Genomic DNA, 24,183 nt, shown 5'->3' with positions numbered 1-24,183 from the left:
AGAAATAGCAAGAATGCAGAGTCCAATATGGATAAAAAACATCTTGGTTTCCCTCTTTTGGAAATTCAAAGCACATGACCTGGACACTAAATGGAAGAAAGGAGTCAAAAAGACCCAGAGGAGGTGGTCTGGGTCTTAGAAATATTATTGAAAGAAGGGAATATTTCAGAGTTATACATATTTTCCTCTCCCTTTCTCTCTCCCCACCAAACATGATCATTTTAACATAAGAGTCTTTTGTCAGAAGACCTATTCCATTTGAGCCTTAAATTCAACAGCAGCACACTGAACACTGGGTACCAATTAGCCTGGCCCTTTGGAGAAACTGAATCTCTCTCTCTCTCTCTCTCTTTCTCTCTCTCAACCTCTCTCCTCCTCTCTCCCCTCCCTCTCTCTCCCTTTGTCCTTCCATCCCTTATCCGTTTTCTCTATTTATTTGATCTCCCAAATATACTGCATCTCTGTGGTGGTATGTGGTTGACAGCAAATTGGGGTTAGAGTCTAAGATATCTGCTTAGTACTGGAAACATTGCTTTGCTTGGGAAATAAATGTGCACAAGGCAATATGTACTTAAATTGTAAATATTTACTTTAGTAGATTCTAAGGATCCTGACAGCTCTTCAGAACTTTGGAAATATGAGAGACTTGATACTGAGGTAATTTCTGGATTTACCAAAGATCAGTGCAATTTTCCTTAAGAAATACTTCAAGCTGCAGCTGCTGAAGAGATCCAGGCACCATTCAGATACCAGAAAGACACCACAGAGCCGGGATGGAGCCAAACAAAAACACAATTAAAAGGAGAGCACTTTGTACATTTTTTGTTAGACCTTTAATTTCCTCCTAAGAATAAGAATTAACCTTAAAAAGGAAGACAATTTTTAGGATTAAATCAAATAAAGACATCAAGATAGAGTAATAGAAGCTGATTTATACTCCTAACTCAACACCTGAAAACCTGGATAAAATACATGAAATCACAGTTTTCAGATATTAAACAACAAAGTAGCAGCATAGTGATCCCCAAGAGAAGAAAAACAAATAAGATGAGGCCTTCAAATTTACCAGTTTACTGTTTGGAAGCAATTTCAGGCCACAGTGCAAGGAGGGAAAACACAAAGCCCAGCAGTCTCCATGATTTGAAAAGACAGAGACTGGAGCTCAGAAGACAAAGGCAGTTAGAATTTGTGGTACAGAAAACAAAAATAAGGGATATGCAAGAGGGAGAGCTCCAGATTTGTACAAGGAGTTCTCTACAGTCTTTGGCTAAGTAAAGAAGCACATGTGAGACAGGAAAAGAATCAATGGAAAAGAGGATGAAGAGCAATTCTGGAAGTCCACACAGAGATTGGAATAATTTATGTTCCTACCACTTGGAGTGTAGAGTTATTTATTGCAGCACAAGGTACATCATGTAGAAGAATATCACCACAGTAATGAGCTAACTTGGTGCTCAACAAAAGAATAATCTAGACTCACACTAACAATGCTTAAAAGCAAAATTCAAAAAGATCCAACTGATTCCAAGTAAATTAAGTGCACATCAGAATAGAATCCAAATTTAAATAAAAACAACAAAATTCAACAATCGATAAAATAAAAAACAATGTAAAAAGGCAATGTGGCAGAAAATTTTTACCTATTGCCAGCCAAAACAAAAAACAAATAAGTATAAATAGATCAATAAATGAATGAACCAATGGAACTAGTACACAAGAGCATTAAAATGGCATTATAAATATACTCTATATGATTAAGAAGATAAAGAAAAAATGAGCATAATGAGGAAGGCAATGAAAGATAATTTTAGAAGATATAAATGTATTAAAAGTAATATAATACAAAAACACACTACTCAAAATAAAAAAAAAGAAACAGGGAGGTATATTTTAGAATGAGAAACATTGCCAACAAAAAACGGACATTTATAATGATTTTTAAACTACTGACTTACCAAAAGTATTTGTTTTTGTTTTCTAGGACTACCATAACCAAGTACCATAGATCGTATGACTTAACAGAAATTTATTTTCTCACAATTCTAGAAGCTAGAACTCCAGCATCAAGAATTGGCTGGATTTGTTGCTTCTGAAGTACCTCATCTTGGCTTAGAGATGGCCATCTTTTTTACAGGGTATTCCCTCTGTGTGTGTCTGTGTCCTAATCTCTTCTTATAAGGACACCATTCATGTTAGATTGCAGCCAACCCTAATGACCTCGTTTTAATTTAGTTATCTCTTGAAAAACCCTATCTCCAAATACAGCCACATTCTAAAGTACTGGGAGTTTGACTTTAACATTTGAATTAGGGAGAAGGAATACAATTCAGCTCATAACAGTACATAACAATCCTAAATATACAGGTACTCAATAACAAAGCTTCAAAATACATGAAGGTATTTTTTTAAAACTGAGATAAGTGAAAGGAGAAACAGACAAAACACAATATAGTTGTCACTTTCAATACTTCTTTCTCAGTAATAGAATAGAAACATCAATAAGGTAATAGAATTCTTAAACATTATTATCAATCAACTAGGCCAAATTTACATTTATTAAATAGTCCATCAACAACCATAAAATATATATTCTTTTCAACTACACATGGAGTGTTCATCAAAATAGGTCATATCTTGTACCATGAAACTAATTTCAACCAATTTAAGAGGAGTGAAACGATACAAATCAGGTTTCTGACCAAAATAGGATTAGAAATCATAACAAAGATAGCTTTAAAAAACTCAATATTTTTAAAACAACTAATACATTTCTCAACAACTTCTTGTGTTAAAAAAGAAATTACAAGGGACACCATATCATAAAAGAGATCATGTCCTTTGCAGCAACATGGGTGGAACTGGAAGCCATTATCCTAAGCAAAGTAACACAGGAACAGAAAACTAAATGCCACATGTTCTCACTTATAAGCAGAAGCTAAACATTAAGTACACCACATGGACACAAAGAAGAGAACCATAGACACTGGGGCCTACTTGAGGGTTGTGGATGGGAAGAGGGTGAGAGGATTGAAAAACTACCTATCAGTTTTATCTCCTGGGTGATGAAATAGTCTGTACAACAAACCCCAAATTGTGAATGGAATTTATAGATAAATTGCATATGACATGTGCACATGTACTAATGAACCTAAAAATCTAAATGTATGTGTGTATATGTATATATATTGAGCTGAAGGAAGAGGAAAGCACAGCATCACAAAATTTTGAGAATAGAGATAAAACAGTGCTTAGAAGAAAATTTAAAGCAATAAATGTCTGTATTAGGAAGATCTCAAATAATTTAAATCTTAACCAAACCAGCTAGAAAATAAGAGTAAATTTAACCCAAATAATTAGAATAAAGTAAATATGGATAAGAGCAGAAATCAATAAAATAGAAAAACAACATAAAAATTAAATAAAACAAAGTCAGACACTTTCTCAAGATCAATTTTAAAAACTGATAAACGTCTAGTCAGTCTTATTAAGGAAAACACAAATTATCAATATCAGGAATAAAAGAGGAGTCATTACTACAGATCATATAGTTATTTCAAGAATAATAAGGGAGTACATAAGCAACTTTATGCCAATACATCTCACAAATAAAATAAATATTTGTCATTTAAGCCAAAAATTATCAAAGCTCACTCAAAAAGAAAGAATAACCAGAGTAGTTCTGTATCTGTTAAAGAAATTGAATTCTTACATAAACACTATCTCACAAGTAAAACTCCAGCTGCACTGATGTATTCTACCAAACATTTAAAGTAGAAATAATACAATGCTTCCCAAACTTCTTCAGGAAATAGAGGAGACAAACTTCCCAAGTCATTTTTTTTTATTTATAATTTTCATGGGTACATAGTAGGTGTGTATATTTATGGGGTACCTGAGATGTTTTGATACAGGCATGCAATCAATGAAAATAATCACATCATGAAAAATGGTGTATTCATTTCCTCAAACATTTATCCTTTGTGTTACAAACAATCCAATTACACTCTTTTAGTTATTTTTAAATATACAATTAAATTATTACTGACTATAGTCACCCTGTTGTGCTATCAAATACTAGACCTTATCCATTCTTTGTAACTAATTTTTTGTACCCAATAACAATCCTCACCTTGCTCACACCCTCCAATACCCTGGTAACCATCCTTCTCCTCTCTAAGTCCATGAGTTCAACTGTTTTGATGTTTAGATCCCACAAATAAGTGAGAACATGTGAGGTTTGTCTTTCTGTGCCTGGCTTATTTCACTTAACATAATGACCTCCAGTTTCATCCATGTTGTTCCAAATAACAGGATCTCATTTTTTTTATGGCTGAGGAGTACTCCATTGTGTATAAGTATCACATTTTCTTTATCCATTCATCTGTTGATGGACACTTAGATCGCCTCTAAATCTTCCAAGCCATTTCATGAAGCCAGTATTTTCCTAACACAAACCAGATGAAGACATCATGAAAACTAAAAATACAGAAATGAAAATGAAAAATCATAAACATAGATATAAATATTCTCAACAAAATATTGGCAAATTGAATCTAGTAATATATTTTAAAAATACATCATGACCAAGTGGAATTTATCCTAGTAATGCCAATTTATATCAAAAGTCAGTCAATATAATTTGCCATATTAACAGACAAATAAAGTAAGATCATGTGACCATCCTAATAGACGTTGCAAAAGCATTTGAAAACAACATTTATTTGTGATGAAAAGCTCTCAACAAAACAGGAATAGAAAGAAATTTTCTGATAAATAGTGCCTATAATAAACATATAGCTAATATTCTACTTAACCGTGAAAGACTGAATGTTTCCTCCTAAGGTTTAGAGGGAGACAAAGATGTCTGCTGTCACCAGTTCTATTCAATATTGTAGTAGATGTCCTAACCAGAATATTAAGGTATAGAAAAGAGGAAATAACAGAAGAGGAAAGGGAAAGAAGGGAGAGAAGAAAAAGCATACAGATTGGAAAAAAAAAGAGGTAAAACTCTATGATGCAAATGACATGATCATCTATGTAGACTAGCCTAAGGACTCTACAAAAAAAAAGCTACTAGAACTAAGTGAGTATAAGATTGTGTGATGCAAGGTCCATATGCAAAACCAACTATATTTCTTCTATATAATCAGAATCAACAACTGGAAATTAAAATACCATCAAAAGGTGTAAAATAGGGATAAATTTAGCAAAAACAATTAAATTTGTACATTAAAAACTACAGAACATTGATTAGAGAAATTTGTTTAAACTTAAATAAATAGAGTGAAACTTCTGGTCCTCAAGGATTAGAAGTCACAATAATGTTAACATGTTGATTCTCCCACAAATTGGCTTTCAACACAATCCCAATAAAGTCCCAGCAGCTGTTTTGTATTTGTTAAAAGAAAAAAAAAGATTCTAAAATTTATTTGGAATTACAAAGGACCTAGAATAGCTACAATTTTGATAAAGAAAACATAAAGTTTGAGACTTCCTTGACTTCAAGATACATTATGAAACTACACTAATGAAGAGACTAGAGTATCATTTTAAAGAAATAGACCCACACATATTTAGCCAACTGATTTTTGACAAAGTTGTCAAAGCAATTCATTGTGGAAAGAACAGTCTTTTCAACAAATGGTTGGAAACAATTAGATATTTACACGTAAAACAAAAAAAGGAAACTTGACACCTTATTACAGCCACAAAAATATCTTATAATATTACCTTATACACACAAAATTAATATTAATTTAAAAATCAATATGATCTAATAGATCATAGACCTAAATGTAAAACTTAAAACTATAAAACTCTTTGAATAAACCATAGGAAAAAAACAAAACAAAACCTTTGTGACCTTGGGTTTGCCAAGATTTTCTAAGATAAAAAAGCATATCCATAAAAGAAACATTGATAAATTTGACTTAATAAAAAATAAAAATTTTTACTCTTCAAAAGATACTAATAACAAAACTTTTAAAAGTTTACAGACTAAAAGAAAACATTTGCCAAAAATATATCTAATGAAGAACTTGTATCTAGAACAAAGGTTGGCAAATTATAGACCCTCCCCACCTCCACACCCATCTTTGTCAGAAGTTTATCATCTGTGGCTTCTTTCAAGTTAAAATATTAGAGTTAGGTAGTTGCAATCCAGTCCTTATAATCCATAACCCTACAATATTTACTATCTGGCTCTTAAAGAAAAAGTTTGCCAACATCTGAGAATATTTTAAAAACTCTTACAACAAACTAAAAATAAGATGATTTTTAAAATAGGTAAAAGATTTGAATAGACACTTCACCAAAGAACATATATAAATAGCAAATAAGTACATGAAAATAGGCCAAGTATCATTAGTCACTAGGAAAATGCAAATTAAAATCAAAATAATGTACCACTACACACAGCTAGAGTGGCTAAAATTAAAATGACTGACAATATCAAGTGCTGGTAGAGATTGGTACAACCGGAATTATTCTATGCTGAGCGGAGTACAAGATATTACAGCCACTTTAAAAAACAGCTTACCAATTTCCTAGAACATTAAGAAGATACCGTTTAAGTATCCAGACAGATATCTATTTGCCTATTAAAATGTCATCCTTTAATAGTCATTGTATACTTTTAACAAGCCATTTCAGATAATTCTACAAATGCAGGAGAAAGATTTTAAAACTTAGAAAAATATAACCAAGGATTGAATCAGTAATAAATGAATGATATTCAACCCCTCTATAAGGCTGTTATTTAATAACCTAAAATCATCCAAGATGGTACTGCTAGCCACCTTTTCTCACCTTTTTTAGTCTCTTCTCTCCAGAAATTTGCTGGAGGAGAGGATTAAAGCTGGTGATTCCAGTAGGTAGTGAAAGCAAATGGTTAATGGCAAGGAGGTATCAAGATTTTCCCGCTTCTGCACTGTCCTTCCCTGAGCTGTTCTTTCAGGGTGGTTAAAATCAACCACAAGCATTTTCCCAGGTGCAAACATCAATCAAAGCACTGTGATCAATCCTGAAGATTCCATATGCTCCTGTCACTGAGGTTTTTACAATGCAATAATTGATGTTTGAAAAAGTGTTCAGTAGTCTACAAGATAGAAAGTTATTATTAACATTATCTAGGTGAGGTAACTGAAGCTCAGAGAGGTAGTGATGCAGCACAGATGACCTGAACAGTTCTGTGACTTCAAGCAGATTTTATCCATAGCTCTTTCTATCCCTTGACAACTTGCCAGCTGGGAGTCAGATTATGTTAAGGCTTAGCAGTTAATAGCTTACAGGTGAGCCAAAATAGCTGGCTGGTCCACTCTGAGCAGTGAGCAGCCTCTAGTCTTCATCTCATTGTGCTGTGTGGGCTGTGGTGTGAAAAATTGTCAGGAGGCACTGACACATCTTATCTGGCATTGATATCATTGATATGTTAATCTTTTTACCTTTCTCTTCTACATTTCAAAGGGGCAATATTCATACCTTGAACTATTAGGATTTAGAGAATTCAAAACCTCTGATCCCCTCTCTCCATAAGAACTTGGAGTCAGACCTCATATGGGGAATTCTAGCCCAAGCCAAAGGGATTTGGTAGACCAGACAGGCCACACGGTAAGGCAGAATTTGCACATTACTAACCCCTATACCTTTTTCCCAGGCACTCCCATAGTACCCCACATTTCAACATGTCACACAGGCAACTGCACTGAATTATAATGTTCTGTTTCTTTGTTGATTTCTCCTGCTAAACAACAATCTTTCCATTCAGGACATAGGCATAGGCAAGGACTTCATGACTAAAACACCAAAAGCATTGGCAACAAAAGCCAAAACAGACAAATGGGATCTAATTAAACTCCAGAGCTTCTGTACAGCAAAAGAAACAATCATTCGAGTGAACTGGAAACCAACAGAATGGGAAAAAATTTTTGCAGTCTACCCATCTGACAAAGGACTAATATCCAGAATCTACAAAGAACTAAAACAGATTTACAAGAAAAAAAACAAACAACCCCATTCAAAAGTGGGCAAAAGATATGAACAGACACTTTTCAAAAGAAGACATATATGAGGCCAACAAACATGAAAAAATGCTCATCATCACTAGTCATTAGAGAAATGCAAATCAAAATCACATTGAGATACTATCTCATGCCAGTTAGAATGGAGATCATTAAACAATCTGGAGTCAACAGACGCTGGAGAAATAGGAATACTTTTACACTGTTGGTGGGAGGGTAAATTAGTTCAGCCATTGTGGAAGACAGTGTGGCGATTCCTCAAGGATCTAGAAACAGAAATGCCATTTGACCCAGCAATCCCATTACTGGGTATACACCCAAATAATTAAAAATTGTTCTATTATAAAGACATATGCACACATATGTTCACTGTGGCACTGTTTACAATAGCAAAGACCTGGAACCAACCCAAATGCCCATCAATGATAGACTGGACAAGGAAAATGTGGCACATATACACCATGGAATACTATGCAGCCATAAAAAACGATGAGTTTGTGTCCTTTGTAGGGACATCGATGAATCTGGAAATAATCATTCTCAGCCAACTGACACAAAACCAGAAAATCAAAAATCACATGTTCTCACTCATAGGCAGATGTTGAACAATGAGAACACATGAGCACAGGGAGGGGAGCATCACATACTGGGGTCTGTTGGTGGGAGTTAGGGGAGGGACAGTGGGAGGTGGCGAGGTTGGGGAGAGAAAACACAGGGAGAAATGCCAGATATAGGTGACAAGAGAATGGAGGCAGCAAACCACCTTGCCATGTATGTACATATGCAACAATCCTGCATGACCTGCAAATGTAAGAACCTAAAGTACAATAAATATATAAATAAAATAAAGAGGAAAAAACAGAACAGCAAAATATCATTTGCTACCATACCCTGATTGTCCAGCATGGTGCCCACGCCGCTGCATAGACTCTTAACCAGACTCGGCTGTACTACTGCCTTCCTATCACCTTTCTTCAACTTTGAGTAATGTATTTAAAATGGAAGACAAGTTAGGAAACCCCTGCTTAAGACTCTCCAATGGTTGAAAATGTTCTACATCCTGATTGTGGTTGTGATAATATGACTGTAGGCCTTTGTCAAAATTCATAAAACTGGATATCTAAAAGGGGTAAATTTTATTGTATATAAATTAGATACCTCAATTAGCCCAACTTAAAGTTTTAAAAATTAAAATCTTTTATGGTTATCATTGTTCTTAAAATAAAATCCAGACTCTCTACCACAGCTGACACAGCTCAATGACTCAGGGTCCTGCAGGAAACAGATAATATATTCGAATTAGGAAAAAGTTGTAAATAGTTCATGGAACTCTGCTCAAAACTGGACAGACTGTCATGAAGCTACAGGTAGAGTGGGGTGCAGTTAGCACCCAGGCCTGAAAGGAAGGTACGGCTACTGTTACCTGGAGACAGAAAGGCTGTGTGGAGCTGATGCTTTCAGTTAAACATGTGAGCCCCCATCTCCTGCTAGGAGCCTCAGTGGCTGGATCCAAACAGAAGGCAAGGGGCAAGAGGAAGTCACCCCTGGGGCCACAGAGCAGAGTGGAGAGTGGAACTAGAGAGGTAAATGGAGGGATATCAGTAAATAGTGATAAATGGTCTGGCCCCTCTTTCCCACTACAACTTCAAATCCACCTCCCTCCAGAAGCCACCCCTCTCCCACACTGTGATCCAATCACACTGGCCTTTTCCTGTCCACCTTAGGAACAGGTGTACAGGTGTAGCTGCCTGTACAGTTACTTGTCTCTGTGCCTGATGTTCCCTGCTCCTAGATCTTTGCAAGCTGGCCTCTTTCCTCTCAATCAAAAGCAAAGCCTTTCCCCTAACTTCTCCTTAGCACTCATCTTGGTTCTTCCCAGGCAGAAGTAGTGCTTACCATTATTTTTTAAAATAAAAATGTATATACTGAATTCATACAATATGTTTTGATAGACATACACATAGTGAAATGATTATTACAGTCAAGCTAATTAACATACTCACCTTTTCAGTTATTTATTTTTTTTGTGGTAAGTGTTTTTGGGGACCCACAGTCAGTAGTGCAGGGGTAAAAGAATTTGCCAAGGCTGTCGTAGGTCAAGTAAGTCACATTTATTAAAGCGGGAAAATACATTGCCAGAGAGAGAATGGGCAACCTGAAAGAGAGAAGCCAATTGCCCAGAGACAAAGGCTTGCTGGATATTTTGTAGGATAGTGTGTATGCTGTCTGGTGAAGAGGGCTTTGTGCAATATTGATAATGACAAGGTTGCAGTGAGCTGACTTGCAGGTGTTTGGCGATAGCTGGATGCAGGAAGATTGAGAGTTATTCGCACAGGAGGGCTGTGTCCTGAACCATGAAGAAAGATAAACTTGTAGCTTATTTGTTTTCTTTTTTTGCTTTCCCCTGCTCCTACCAGCCTGATTCCCTTTCTCTACTTAGCACTCTACATAATATCTAGTTTTTGTAAATTTCCAGTATACGATACAGTATTAACTATAGGCATCAGGCTGTACCTGAGATCTCTAGGCTTATTCACCCTATATAATTGTAACTTTGTAACTTTGTACCCTTTGACCTACATCACCCCATTTCTCCACTCCCACTCCTGGTAACCACCATTCTACTCTCTGCTTCTATAGATTTGACTTATTTAGATTCTACATATAAGTGAGATCGTGCAGTATTTGCTTTTCTGCACATTACTTTCTATCTCGCCAGCACCTAGAAGAGTGCCCACACCAAGTGCCCACGTGTTTGAAAGAAGAAAAGAACAATGGTGGTCCTGCTGCCTTGTCCCTGAGTCTCCGTTCTCCCTGGCCCAGCTGGGCAGAGTAGGGGAGTGTTCAGACTGCGGAGGGAGGACCATGTGGGTAGAGGATGGGAGGCCTAAGTGAGTGAAGCACCCCATGCACAGTGAGGAAGTCAGGGCTAGAACAGATATGCCCAGGATGCCCAGAGATTCATGGGAAAATCGATTTTTTTAGCTTATTCAAAAGCAGTGGAAACCACTCTCTACACATAAAAAAGCACACTAATTTATGCTGCATTCCCAGCCCTCAGTCAACCATAGAGTGTACAATCTGATTGAAAGAGCCCGATCAAGGCCATTTTCTCTAAAGAGTGGATCCACACAGGTCAAATCATATGCATTCAAATATATTTGACTACTATTCTGATTCACTGAAGCCCCACCAGGGAAGAAACAATCTCCCTCTCTAAGGGAAAAGATAAAAGATCCTGAGAAAAATAGTCTGTGGTTTCTTAGTGCAGTTACATTTAGTCCCTGAGCTAGATAGCAAGTTAAAGGTCTTTTAACCAAGTTGATTTAAAATAACTATCTATGCTTCCCAGAAAGCATTGTTTTTAGGTTATTGTCATGTCTTATTTCTGAAAACAGTCAATTGAGGCAATTTCTTTTTAATTAAAAAAAAATGCAGTTGAAAAAAACTACTCCCAACCAGAGCCTGCTTATTTCTTGCTGCCTTTTAGCTATTATTTTCCTTTATTGTTTTGTAGGCAAAATGACACTGCAAAATTTTTTTCCAGCATTTTTTCAATTTTTTTCAGAGCTGCTAAATTTTATATACAATCATTTTCCTCATTTGCTACAGAGAAATCTCATGAATTGCAAAAATGTGAACATTTTGAATTAGAATACAGCTTTCCTCACATCATTTTCTATATATGGAATCATCTCATTCTCAGCATTCTTTGGTTTTAAAAGAACTGACTATCCCAACTATTGATTGGAATTTTTCTTCATGTAGTTTAGAAGACAGCAACATTGATTACACTGGGCTTTTCTTATTTACCACCTTTTCATCTATGATGGGCCATATGGGTATTCAGTGTTTAGTTATGTGTGTCTGAACTCTTTGAGAAAGACAGTTTATTTGTCAGGCTGCAAATACCTAGAAATCCCATAACAATTTTCTTTCAACAAGCAATTGTCAGGCTTCTTCTGGCTTGGAACGATATGACCCCAAATCCTCCTGTGTGGCACACATGGTCAGAGACAAAATGGCATAAGAGACTCTGGACCTGACTTGGATACAAAATTTAGCCCCAGTCACCAAACAAAGAGGTGAATTTGTCGTGCAACATGGCTACAGCTCCACTCACAAACCCTACTTTTCTTTTTTAAATGGTATGTTTCTTTCTCAAGAGGCTATCCAAAAAGGAAGACAAGGATATATGCCCAGAAAATGGCCTTGATCAGTCTCTTTCAATCAGATTGTATACTCTATGGTTAATCGAGGGCTGGGAATGCAACATAAATTAGTACCACAGCTTAAATTGACAGAAGTAGATAGTGTCTCCATTTTTCAGAAAAGGAAATGGAAGCTTAGAGACGTGAGATAACTTGTTCATAGTTGAACAAGTGGTAGAACCCAGATCTGAGTCCCAAGTTGCCCTCTGGAGCCTGTGTTTGCTCCCCTGTGTGAGCAGCTGAGCTGACATCCCCAGGCAATGGGGATCCCTAACACCACACAAGGGAACTAGGTTATGACAACTCTGACTCCAGTTTCCAAGTCTAACCTCATGGCCTCTGAAACTCCCTAGGGACAAATTTCTGCTGCTGTTCACCTATCCTACTGATAAGGACAGCCACTTAGTGAAAGTGAGAAATTATGACCCTACAGCTAGTCTGTCACCTAGGCTTTCCATTTGGGCAGAGCAGAAACGACTACATCCTCGAAAAGACCACTCCTGGTCAGGTGCAGTGGCTCACGCCTGTAATCCCAGCACTTTGGAGGCTGAAGTGGGCAGATCAACTGAGGTCGGAAGTTTGAGACCAGCCTGGCCAACATGGTGAAACCTCATCTCTAATGAAAATACAAAAATTAGCTGGGTGTGTTGGTGGGTGCCTGTAATCCCAGCTATTCGAGAGGCTGAGGCAGGAGAATCACTTGAACCCAAGAGGCAGAGGTTGTGGTGAGCTAAGATCACGCCACTGCACTTCAACCTGGGTGACAGTGAGACTGTCTTGACACACACACAAAAAAAGACCACTCCCAAAGAAATGATATCCTGCCTCCACACCTCCACCATCACAAAATTCCCAGTACATGTATTCCCTTGGGATTCATCGCTCATTTTTACGAGTACTCTTTTTGAGAATCTACTCCGTTTCAGGTGCTACCAGTGCTGAGGATATAACAGTGAGCAACGTGTTTCCTCCCTCAAGAACTTGCAGACCAGTGGGGATGACAGAAACAGGTGTCACAATAATGGTGGACACATGGAGGGCCATCTTCCCCAGCTTGTTTGGAGAAGGATGAGGGGGCTGACACAGGAAGTGATGTCTAAAAGGAGACTGGAAAGGCAAACAGAAGCTCAATGAGGAGAGAGCAGCTGGGTTTGCAGCATGGGTCACAAGGAGTTCTAGAAAACAGCAAGGACAAAGGCCTGGAAATATAAGAGAGCCCAGGGAGTTGAGGCTGGGAGGGGAGAGTTTAGTGATGCTGGAAAGATAAGTTGATGATGGCATCTGCAGCCACAGAAAAAAATGTGGGCATCGTGGTAGAAGGACAGGATCGGACATCCTGAGCTGGCACCTGAATCAGGGCTATCAAATGGAAAAAATTTACCTATAAGCAATATGGTGAGGAAATACTGAGCTAACCCATAGAGAATGGTGTGTACGGTGCCTGGCCTATACAAAGTACTGGGTAAAACATAGCTATTACCGTCATTGTCATTTTATTCTGAGGGTCAGGGGAGCCATGGAAGAGTTTCACAAAGGCAAAGACGATCAATTTACACTTTAGAAAGGCTGTTCAGGCTGGGTGCGGTGGCTCACACCTATAATCCCAGCACTTTGGGAGGCCGAGGCAGGCAGATCACCTGAGGTCAGGAATTTGAGACCAGCCTGGCCAACATGGCAAAACCCCATCTCTACTAAAAATACAAAAAAAAAAAAATTATTAGCTGGGCATGGTGGTGGGCACCTGTAATCCCAGCTACTCAGGAGGCCGAGGCAAGAGAATTGCTTGAACCTAGGAGTTGGAGATTGCAGAGAGCTGAGATCACCCCATTGCACTCCAGCCTGGGCCACAGAGTTGGACTCTGTTTAAAAAAAGAAAGAAAGAAAGGTTGTTCAAGGGACAGTATTGCAAACACATTTACAAAGGACAAAGCTGAAGGCCTTGTCCTTTTCTCATTAGGTGAAACTAACAAGGAAATTCTTGGGGAGAAAACCAATCCCTTCCACATTTCATAGCACAAAGTTAGTATTTAAGAATGCCAATTGACTGTACCTAGTAAAGGGAAAAAATTTTATGAGTGAAACATTAAGATACCGTCCTCTGTTCATACCTACATGTACTACACATTAGACATAAGTTTTGATATCCAGGAGACCAAAGCAAGAGGACCTAGAGTGTAGGGAACCATAGGATGGGGGAGTGGAAGGATCCAGAAGAACAAGACCACCCTAGATGTTTGGGGGAAGGAACACTTGGCAGTGGGGTAGGAACAGGGCAGATGGGGCAGTGAGAAGGGCTCTCAAGCTAAATTCTGCCTGCTTCAGTTTTGCCTTACAAATCTGCATCATATTGCCTGCATTTTCAGAAACAGGCACCAATTGTCACAGGCTGGGTTCCCCAGCAGACATCTCATTGGCGTTTGTGATGCAAGACGCTTACTCGTTAAGAGTCAACACCTGTGAAAGGAAGCATGTGGAAGCAGGGCTGAGGAATCAGGAAGTTGCTGAACTGCAACACAGGCCTAATAAAGTCTTCAGGAAGCTGGCAGGAGGCTCACAAATGTGCACTGCCAGTCTGAGTTGCCTGGTGGGCTGACACCTCCCTCAGTGACAACAGGCCATTCTAGAAAAGGCAGAAACCTGGCAAATGACTCTCTCTAGCTGAGGCAGATCCCAAAGCAGCTGACAGCCGGACGCGATCTTGCTGATCACACTCCCCAGAGCCCCATGGCTAAGCAGACGTCCTTTTCAGAAGGACAGCACATATCTGTGTCTACCACACTTTTCCTTCCTACCTTCTGAGAATATTTTTTGAAGAAAGTTTATTTTATTGTCTTCTCCAGGTCATCTTAACTCTGGGATCTTTTTTAAAAATAATTCTTCTCAGACTGAGTGGCATTTTGTGTTGCAAAACATTGCACTATATACCAATGGAAACTGCATGTTGTAAAAAGATGTGCATTTGTTCTATGTAAGTTAACTTCAGTTAATATTCAAGGAATGAAGGATCTAAAAGAAGCATCTGTCACTCCTTTGACTCTAACAGTTGATTCAGTTGGTCTGCTTAGTTAAAAAGATGCCGGTCCGTGCTTCATAGCACCTCAGGCCTCCCTCCTGATTGCACAGAGTTGGGCAAAAAGAGACCATCTCACCAGGTGTGGTGGCTCACACCTGTAATTGCAACACTTTAAGAGGCCGAGCCAGGTGGATTACTTGAGGCCAGGAATGCAAGACCAGTCTGGCCAACATAGTAAAACCCCATCTCTACTAAAAAAAAAAAAAAAAAAAAAAAAAAAAAAAAAATTACCTGGGTGTCATAGTGCACACCTGTAATCCCAGCTACTTGAGAGGCTGAGGCACAAGAATCTCTTGACTCCCAAAGTCTTGCAGTGAGCCGAGATCGCTCCACTAGACTCCCACCTGGGCAACAGAGCAAGACTCCGTTTCAAAAAAAAAAAAAGAAAGAAAGAAAGAAAGAAAAGAAAAAAGGACCTTCTTAGAGAGAAAAAATAGCCCTCAATAAAATTAATCCGTATTAGCGAGAGCAAACCAGCTAACTAACATTAAGAAGTTGGTCTTTGGCCATAGCTGAGATGTAGATGACACCTCAACAGTGGGGCTGGGAATGGTTAGAGTGTGACCCTCATCTGATCTTCACTTAAGTTAGCCCATGCCATCAGTACCAAGAGGTCTAGCTCCCAGCTAATACCTTTATCTAGTCCACTGCAGTATAGTCCTTAACCATAATCTCTAAATTGCTATGATTTATCACCCTGTGAGTGTTCTCCAACCCTCTACCACCATCCCTACCCACTTTCTCTTTAAAATATTCACTAACTAAATTTATGCAATTGGATAGAAGAGCATTTTGTCCTGTTCTTTATTGTAAAAAACAAAAGTAAGAAAAAAAATTGTTCTTTTAAAAAGAAAAATAAATAAAGTCCCTTTCCCTTGATATAGCTATTGTCTAATTTCCTAACCATGACCCACAACTCCATTTTGCGGTAGTATTTTTTTTCAGTTCCACACAGTGATATAAAACATCGGTGTTGATGAGTCATTTTTCCTCTTCAACTTGTTAACGTCTAGAGAGTTCTTATCAGGCCGAGGTTCCCTCCACAAAATAAAGTCCAGAATGGATGACTCATACACCTCTTATTAGAAAGAAAACATCAAAAGGATGAATAAATATAAATAAAGCAAATAAGCAAGCATAATCCACTACCTGCTTAGCGTTAAGAGGACTTCTCAAGCGTGAGAACAGCTTTACAACACTCACTGCTGAATCAGCCTTGGAGGGAGAGGTATGGCCGCCCAGCCTACCTGGTGCATGGGAGGTGGGCTGTGCTGGGCTTTTCAAGAACGGAGAGAGGAGGAGAAACATCCCTATTTTTTTACTATTAGTATTCTTGGAGATTTCCTTATTTTACTTACATATGAAAAAAAATTAACCATAGCTCTCAAGAGAGAGACAAAAGGGAATACACATGGTACCTAATCCTGGCACTCCACCATCATCCAGAGCAACATGAGCTGCGGAAGACAAGAACATGCTGAACACGGCTCCAAAGACTCAGGAGTCAGGCAAAGACAGAGGGAGATTTTCTCCAGTTTCTTGAATTATTTCTGTTTTAAAATATTCAGTAGCAAGACTCACAGCACAGTATCCCTTGCTGGCTATGCCACAACTCTATCAAATGGTCTTTCAGGAATTGATTTTGATCTGCTCAGTAATGCTCAGACCCACATAGGGAAAATAAAACTAATGTAGGCCCCATGGAAACTTCAGGGAACATGCCCCAAGCATTTGTTACACCAACATTGCAGGTGCACAGTGGCATAGCAAGAAGCTCTGAGACCACAAGCAAAATATCAGAAAGGCTGTTTTTAATTTTAAAAATAAATAGACCCCTAGCTTTGTGCACTAAAGGGGTTTATTGAGTAGTATTTACACCTGTGGAGAGAGCAGACGGCGTCAGCTGAGAGAATCAGAGATTTTTCTCTAACTTGATTTCCATTATTTTTGCAGTGCCCCCATGCAGCCCAGAGACCCCAGAGTGTTTTATTCAAGCTGTGCAAACAATACCAGGAAATAGGCAACTCAAAAACATACTGTACTTGAAATGGGGGAAGTGCCAGTTCTGGCTCTCTTGAGCTCCTCCATTTAAGAGGAAACTCCCAAGTGTGGACAATGCACTGGCCTTAGGCCCTGCAGCCCTGGCCTCTGGCTGGGTGGCCTTGGACAAGTCACCTAAACGCTCTGTTTCTCTCCTGTGAGATAAAAATGGTACCACTTCAGACAGAGACTGCTGTAAGGATCAAATGGGAAGGTATGTAGAAGTATTCTAAATGGTGTGAGATTAGAAAATATTATAGAGATTTTACATGTTTGTTCCCTGTAACTGAAGTAGTTCAAGTGGAGTCTGTAGAATGGGGAGAGTAGTTTTCAGATGCTCCATCAATGTCTAAACCCTAAAGCTTGAACCTTGAGGACAGATGTAGCTACACCAATATGCTTGGTCTTCTTTACTTCTTCCCATCCCTTTTATCCATCCTCTTCTATTCTGGAATTCCAATCCTTTATAGTGCCCCATGTTTCCTTCCCAGCACTATACATTCTTATTAGTTAATACCGCAGTGTATAGGCCAACTTCATGATGTTCTGATCATTATGATGTAGTGGACTAGCCTGAGCTGGCTGTAAGAAGCTGTTACCTGTTGAATTCTGCAGGAAGCAGACTTCTTAATGAGAATTCATGAACAGGAAGGTTGTTAGTGAATATTCTTGGGAGAAGAAAGGGAAAAAAAGCCAGATTGAGTGGAGGGAGAAGTTTGGCTGCAGTGTAGTTTCAATGAACGCTTCCACTAACCCTATGGGGAGTTTTGAGAGCTGTCTCTTCAGAGCTGTCCATGCTTTTAAATCCCCATAGAGATCAATCACTGGAGGCAGGCAGCCCTTGGACGGGGCATAGCCTTCAGCTAAGGCAATAAGAAGCTGACAACTGAAGTCTTTCTTCTGTCTCAGTAGTTGGGGTATAGATCCTCTGATTTTGATATGAGATCTGAGTGTTGCATTTCAGTAGTCTTCCCAGAAGCCACCAAGCCACGATGAGTACACTCATCCTTCAGTGAGAGGCTGATCTGACCCTTTGCTCTTCCAGATGAAGGAGATCCATGACCATGTCATGGCATCAGACATAGCAATTGAAGCAGAAGGCTCAAGCCAAGGGGTCAGAAAAGACTCGGCAGAGAAAAGTCTAGGAGGTTCTCAGTATCTGAAATGAGTAGAAAGTTTAGGAACCAAAAGAAGAACAAAATCGGAAGGATTACCTAGGCTTCAGGAACCAAGACTGTCAAGGACGCAGGTCCAGGTGTAAAGCACAGGAGAAAGGCCCAGAACCAGGATCAGGAAGTGAACCCGGAGGGCAGAGGCAAGTCCCACCCTCACTGCTGGAAACCACCTGAATGCCAGGCCCCCAGCTCCTTCTCTCCAAACCTTCCTACTGTCAGAAACATAAAGGGCCTGCAGATACTCATTTAATAAATCCTTCCTATGAATTTTTAGAGCAGAATAATGGTTAATCTCTGTTGGGTAATGTGCTTCTCCTCATCAAGTAATTAAAGCTGAATCGGCCAATGTGATTTTCCTCCTCAGCCCTGTATGAATGAAATTAACTTGAAAATTACTGGAATTTTCAAGTTAATTTCATAGTTGATTTTCAACAACTAACTTGTCACAAAAACCTGGAAGAATTTTTCTTTTCTCTTTTCTCTGCCTCTTTGTATCCTTATTTCTCACACTTCCTGATGTAACAGGTTTTTTTCCTTTTAATTATCTGAAATCCCTAAGTGGGCATGACCTGTTTTATAACTAGTGGCTTGTAGTCTGATCCGAATCACAACCTGGACAGGGAATGTAAACTGTACCTATCAGGGAGATGCATAACCATGAGCTTAGAATTTCTAGTCAAGGATGAGGGCTAAGGGTGTGTTCACTCTTCTCACTTCCCTGAAATTATTAGATACAATCCAAAAGAATAAAAAATGAAGAAAACTGCTTCTAACATGAAAAATAGAAAATGGCTACAATCCCCAACCCCAGGCTGTGAAGAATACTGTCAAAAGATGGTAAACCTTAGACCCAAACTAGAGATGGTGAAAAACAATTCATACCTTCCTTGAGTCTTAATAAGAATACAGATTTCTCTGAAAATAAGTGGGAAGGACCCAAGGGGCCCAGCTTTATCTAGAAGGATGAGGAGGAGTACAATGAGGCCATGTGAGGTAGAGGCCATCCTAGAGAAGATGGGAAGGGGAGGGAGCTTGTTACACATTGATGAACAGAGGGGGAACAAGGACTGAAGAAATACTGTTTTTGCCTTTGCTTTTTCCATTTAAGACTCCTGTGCTGAAAACAGCCTGAGGTGAGGCAAGGAGGAAGAAAGACAAGAAATAGCAACTAGCTTTGAACTTGCTTACTACATCCAACTAAGCGAAATAAATTAGTACAGAATCATCAAACAGAAGTACTATGAGCCATGGAGCTATATTGTGAATTCACATGGATCCTCTGGCTGGCAATCTGCTTACCTGGAGAGGGAGAGAAGGAAAATATTACCCTCTAAAGGAGAGGGATAATTCTAACATTAATGCTATGAAATATATGAGATATAATAAAACTGCTACCAAAATTTAAAAAAACATTAAAAGCAGAAAAAAAGAATATATATATACACACATATATATATACACACACACATATATATATACATATATATATATACACACACATATATATATATATATCTGAAATGCAATAATAATACGTACTTCTGTTATGGGCTCCAAAGTGCCAGAATATCTAGAAAGTAATAATATTAAAAGCACTCGGTCAATAAAAACCCATAGCAAACAGCTAAAACTGTAAACAGTAGAAAATCGAACTTCTATACACTTATACTACTAAATATTACTAAATAAAAATTCAATTCAGCAATTTCAAAGAAATTAAAGCTAAAAAAAAAGCAGAAAGAAAAAATCATTTATGATAAAAGGAAATGGATATGTTATAAAACAGAAAACACAAAGTAGAATTAATCAATATAACCAAAAGGCAATTCTTGGTGGGGGAAGTAATATACATAAATTAGCAATTAGCCCAAACAAAAATTAAAAAGGAGAAGGTACAAACACAGATAACAATGAGACTAAAGGGAAAAAGAAACCTCAGCTGCATAAGATATTAAGAATTATGAGTACTTTATAAAAACTCCATAAAAATAATTTTGAATTTCTAGATGAAATAAATATTTTCTTTCTTTCTTTTTTTTTTTTTTTGAGACGGAGTTTCGCTCGTTACCCAGGCTGGAGTGCAATGGCGCGATCTCGGCTCACCGCAACCTCCGTCTCCTGGGTTCAGGCAATTCTCCTGCCTCAGCCTCCTGAGTAGCTGGGATTACAGGCACGTGCCACCACGCCCAGCTAATTTTTTGTATTTTTAGTAGAGACGGGGTTTCACCATGTTGACCAGGATGGTCTCGATCTCTTGACCTCGTGATCCACCCGCCTCAGCCTCCCTAAATGCTGGGATTACAGGCTTGAGCCACCGCGCCTGGCCGAAATAAATATTTTCTAAGAAATTGTAACATCTAATTTGAAAGCATTCTTGATTTATTTCCTGAGTATAGATTTAGCCTCTTTCTCTTCCAAGGTCAAAGAACTACTCCCCACACCTTCTGCACCCAAGAAAACTAGGTCAAAAAAGATTCAAAAGGTTTTTTTCCAAATCTTTAAAGAACAAATAATGTGGTATTATTTCAACACTTTCAAAACATAGAAAAGAAATAAACTTTCCAAATTCAGATCAATTTTGCTAATTAATGACAATGTAAAATCCTCTAATATAATATAGGTAAACACAGAACATGGAAAAAATGTACCATGACAAATAGGGCTTATTGAGAAATGAAAGGGTTGTTTAACAGGAATTAAAGGCCATGGTCTTCCATCTGACATTGATCACTCCTTCACTGGACCAATCTTGTCACTAATCCCAAGCCCTCTAGGTTCATCCCTCCTCTATCTCTCCCCATCATCCCCCACCACAATCTACACTCCATCTTGTTGACAGAGCTTTCTAACACATATGTCTATATTTTGTTTTTCCCCTACTTAAACTCCATTAGAGATTTTCCGCAGTCTTCAGGGAAGTTCAATTCCTTGATCACGGCACATGAAAGAGGCTCTACCAACCTCTTTAGGCTCGTTTTCAGCCCACACACGGGGTTCATCCTCTAACAACTGCAAAATACTTGCAGATCCTCAACTCCTTTTACGTTTTCTTGACTGTTTTCCCAAGTGTTTTTTTCAGGATTATCATGTGAGAAATAAATTATTATCTCAGAGAATGATGTGTTCTCATAAGGTATCTTCTTACACGTGGGAGGATTAGAGGCAGAATTTCATAATTTGCAGGTGATAAAAGGCTAAATACTAAGTGTCCCATCTAAAAACTCAGTTTGAAACAAACACAGATTTATTTGCCATCACTGCATAGCAGCACACCTGTACACTAAGGTCCTGATTTTCCATGCTAAAAGAAGAGCTTTACACTCAGTGTATCACGTTGTTTTGTTTTGTTTTGTTTGTGACGGAGTCTCGCTCTGTCGCCAAGGCTGGAGTGCAGTGGCATGATCTCGGGTCACTGCAACCTCTGCTTCCCAGGTTCAAGCAATCCTCCTACCTCAGCCTCCCAAGTAGCTGGGAATACAGGCACCCGCCACCATGCCCAGCTAATTTTTGCATTTTCACTAGAGACGGGGTTTTACCATGTTGGCCAGGCTGGTCTTGAACTCCTGTCCTCAGGTGATCTGCCACCCACCTCAGCCTTCCAAAGTGCTAGGATTACAGGCATACCTATATTATATTAGAGACCAGTTCAAGGAGCTTGAAAATTTTGTTTTTGTTGTATAGTTCAGCCAGTCCTAACTAAAATGTAAACAATTTGAAATTTAACCCTAAGCTTATTTGAAATTGGAAAAAAAAAAAAAAAAAAAAAAGAGTAGGGAAAAAGTAAAGGAGGTTCTTAAAAATTGAACTGACATGGAAACTCCTTACCCAAAATTTTGCTTCACAGCCTTCATTAGATTCCCAATCAGGGCAAATAAAGTTTAGCCATGTGAATGGGTCTAAATTTTGACAGAAATATAATTTTGATCTAATTGTCTTTTATAAACTCGCGAGTTTATAATTATCATCTCATTATTAAAACTCTAAAATGAAAGCTATAAAATCTTTGTGTCTATGTGTATGCATATATGTTTATATGTGTTTACCTATATGTACATATATTATATTATATATTGTGTCTACCTGATAAAATCTGGTGTAGTCATAGAGAAATCACTTAAGGAATTCTATTTAGATAAATGAGCACTCATATAAAATATAAAATACATAGCAATTAACTCAAATGCTTTTCAGTTCACATGACTTAAGAAAACCTTTAATGAATAAGCTTGTTTCTAAATTTTGGTAAAATACAAATAGAAATGTTTTCAAAATTGTCAGCATACTTTTTTGCCTGGGTTTATTGATCAGTAAGTTTTATATCTGTTTCTGTTAGATTTTTTAATCTGCCAGACTTTGATTCAAAGGTTATAAAACTATAAACCCAGTCTAAAACAGAACTATCTTTGTTTATGTAATTTTTGTAAGTAAAACGAATTTAATATTGTTGGTTTAATTAAAACAGCCGTATCTTCTGAGTTACCAGAAATATACTCACATTTTTAACTTTAAGGTTCTTACTTAGGCGAACACCTGATATTCACATGCCATAAAAATTGTTAACGGGGAAGTAACTTGAAATGGTGACTAACTGCCTAACCTCTTAGTTCTCATAAACTAGGTAAACTGCTAAAAATAAATAAATTAGGAGAATGTAAATAGTATAAATGTCTATAAATGAACTCTTCAAGTAATATGAAACTTTAAAGTTATATTATGTTAAATTAAATAATAGATATTCATTAAACGTGGGTCATTTCTAAATATGTGTTTTGGATGATAAAAAAACTATAAGAACAGAATAAAGATAGGTTCTCTTTCAAAAAAATTATTATTTTGTCTAATTCAGAAATTATTTAAAGGTTGTTTCAAAAGGCATGGAATAGAAATAAAGCAGCAAGAGAGAGAGATGTGAAAAAAGTTATGAATATAATGATATATTTTTGGTAAGGAAGGTTTAAAAAAAGAGAAAATAGTTGTGTATGACAAAGAACCTCATGTTATGCATTTGTGTCCTGAAATAAAATGACTAGGACTTAAGAAAGAGAAAGTAAAGGATAAAACAAAGTGCTGAGTAAGTTGTGATAAGGAGTGTGAAAATGAAATTTATGAAAGGAATTGTGTGTGTGATTCAGTTGGCTATCATTGAAAGAGAATTATTTATGTATTTCTTTCTGAAGATTAAGCTTTGATGTTAAAAAGACATTAATAAAAAACTTTAAAAAAAAATGATCCCCTATGCCAGAACAACAAGGTTTTCTTAAAGTATTGGTTTGCTCTTAATAAAACTGCAAGAAGTTTTGATGTTTATTCTGAAATCTCTTCTTTTGATAGCCATCTTCTAAACTACAGTTTTTATTACTGTCACATTTCTTCCTGAGATATTTTTAATTTCCCTCATGTCATGTTGAAAATTCAGCTGTTTTCCTCTGTCCCCTTAAAAAGATATGTCTTTTTACTTGGCTGGGTGATAACTTTCTCCTTCTGTCTTTTCATCAACTCCTAGGACTCCTTCTCTGGTTTCAAGTCTACTATCACAGCCTCATGCTGAAATGTTTATATTAAAGGCCTAGAAGTACAATATTTTCTTCCAGTATAAATTGATCATGTACTCTTGGCTTTTCTTGATAGACTTGTTCTATCTAATAAGAAAACTTCCCATGCTGTTA

At 37.7% G+C, this 24,183-nt stretch overlaps 1 long non-coding RNA gene across 1 annotated transcript in view; it reads right to left on the bottom strand.

Moving 5' to 3' along the window:
- Positions 1 to 3,823: 3,823 nt before the first annotated feature.
- The window catches only part of LOC105709999 (uncharacterized), a 40,526-nt gene continuing 20,166 nt past the window's right edge, over positions 3,824 to 24,183 (bottom strand). The window contains exons 2-3 of the long non-coding RNA XR_001105649.3: positions 20,057 to 20,087; positions 3,824 to 4,444 (exon numbers count right to left, since the gene is read on the bottom strand). This is a non-coding gene — a long non-coding RNA (uncharacterized LOC105709999). The remainder of the gene's footprint in view (positions 4,445 to 20,056; positions 20,088 to 24,183) is intronic.

This window comes from Aotus nancymaae, unplaced genomic scaffold, assembly GCF_030222135.1.
Source record: "Aotus nancymaae isolate 86718 unplaced genomic scaffold, 86718_ANA_hifiasm-v0.15.2.pri h1tg000062l, whole genome shotgun sequence".
In the NCBI taxonomy this organism is placed as follows: Eukaryota; Metazoa; Chordata; class Mammalia; order Primates; family Aotidae; genus Aotus; species Aotus nancymaae.
Note: the sequence above shows the minus strand (reverse complement) of the source record. Positions and strands in the feature narration are given on the sequence as shown.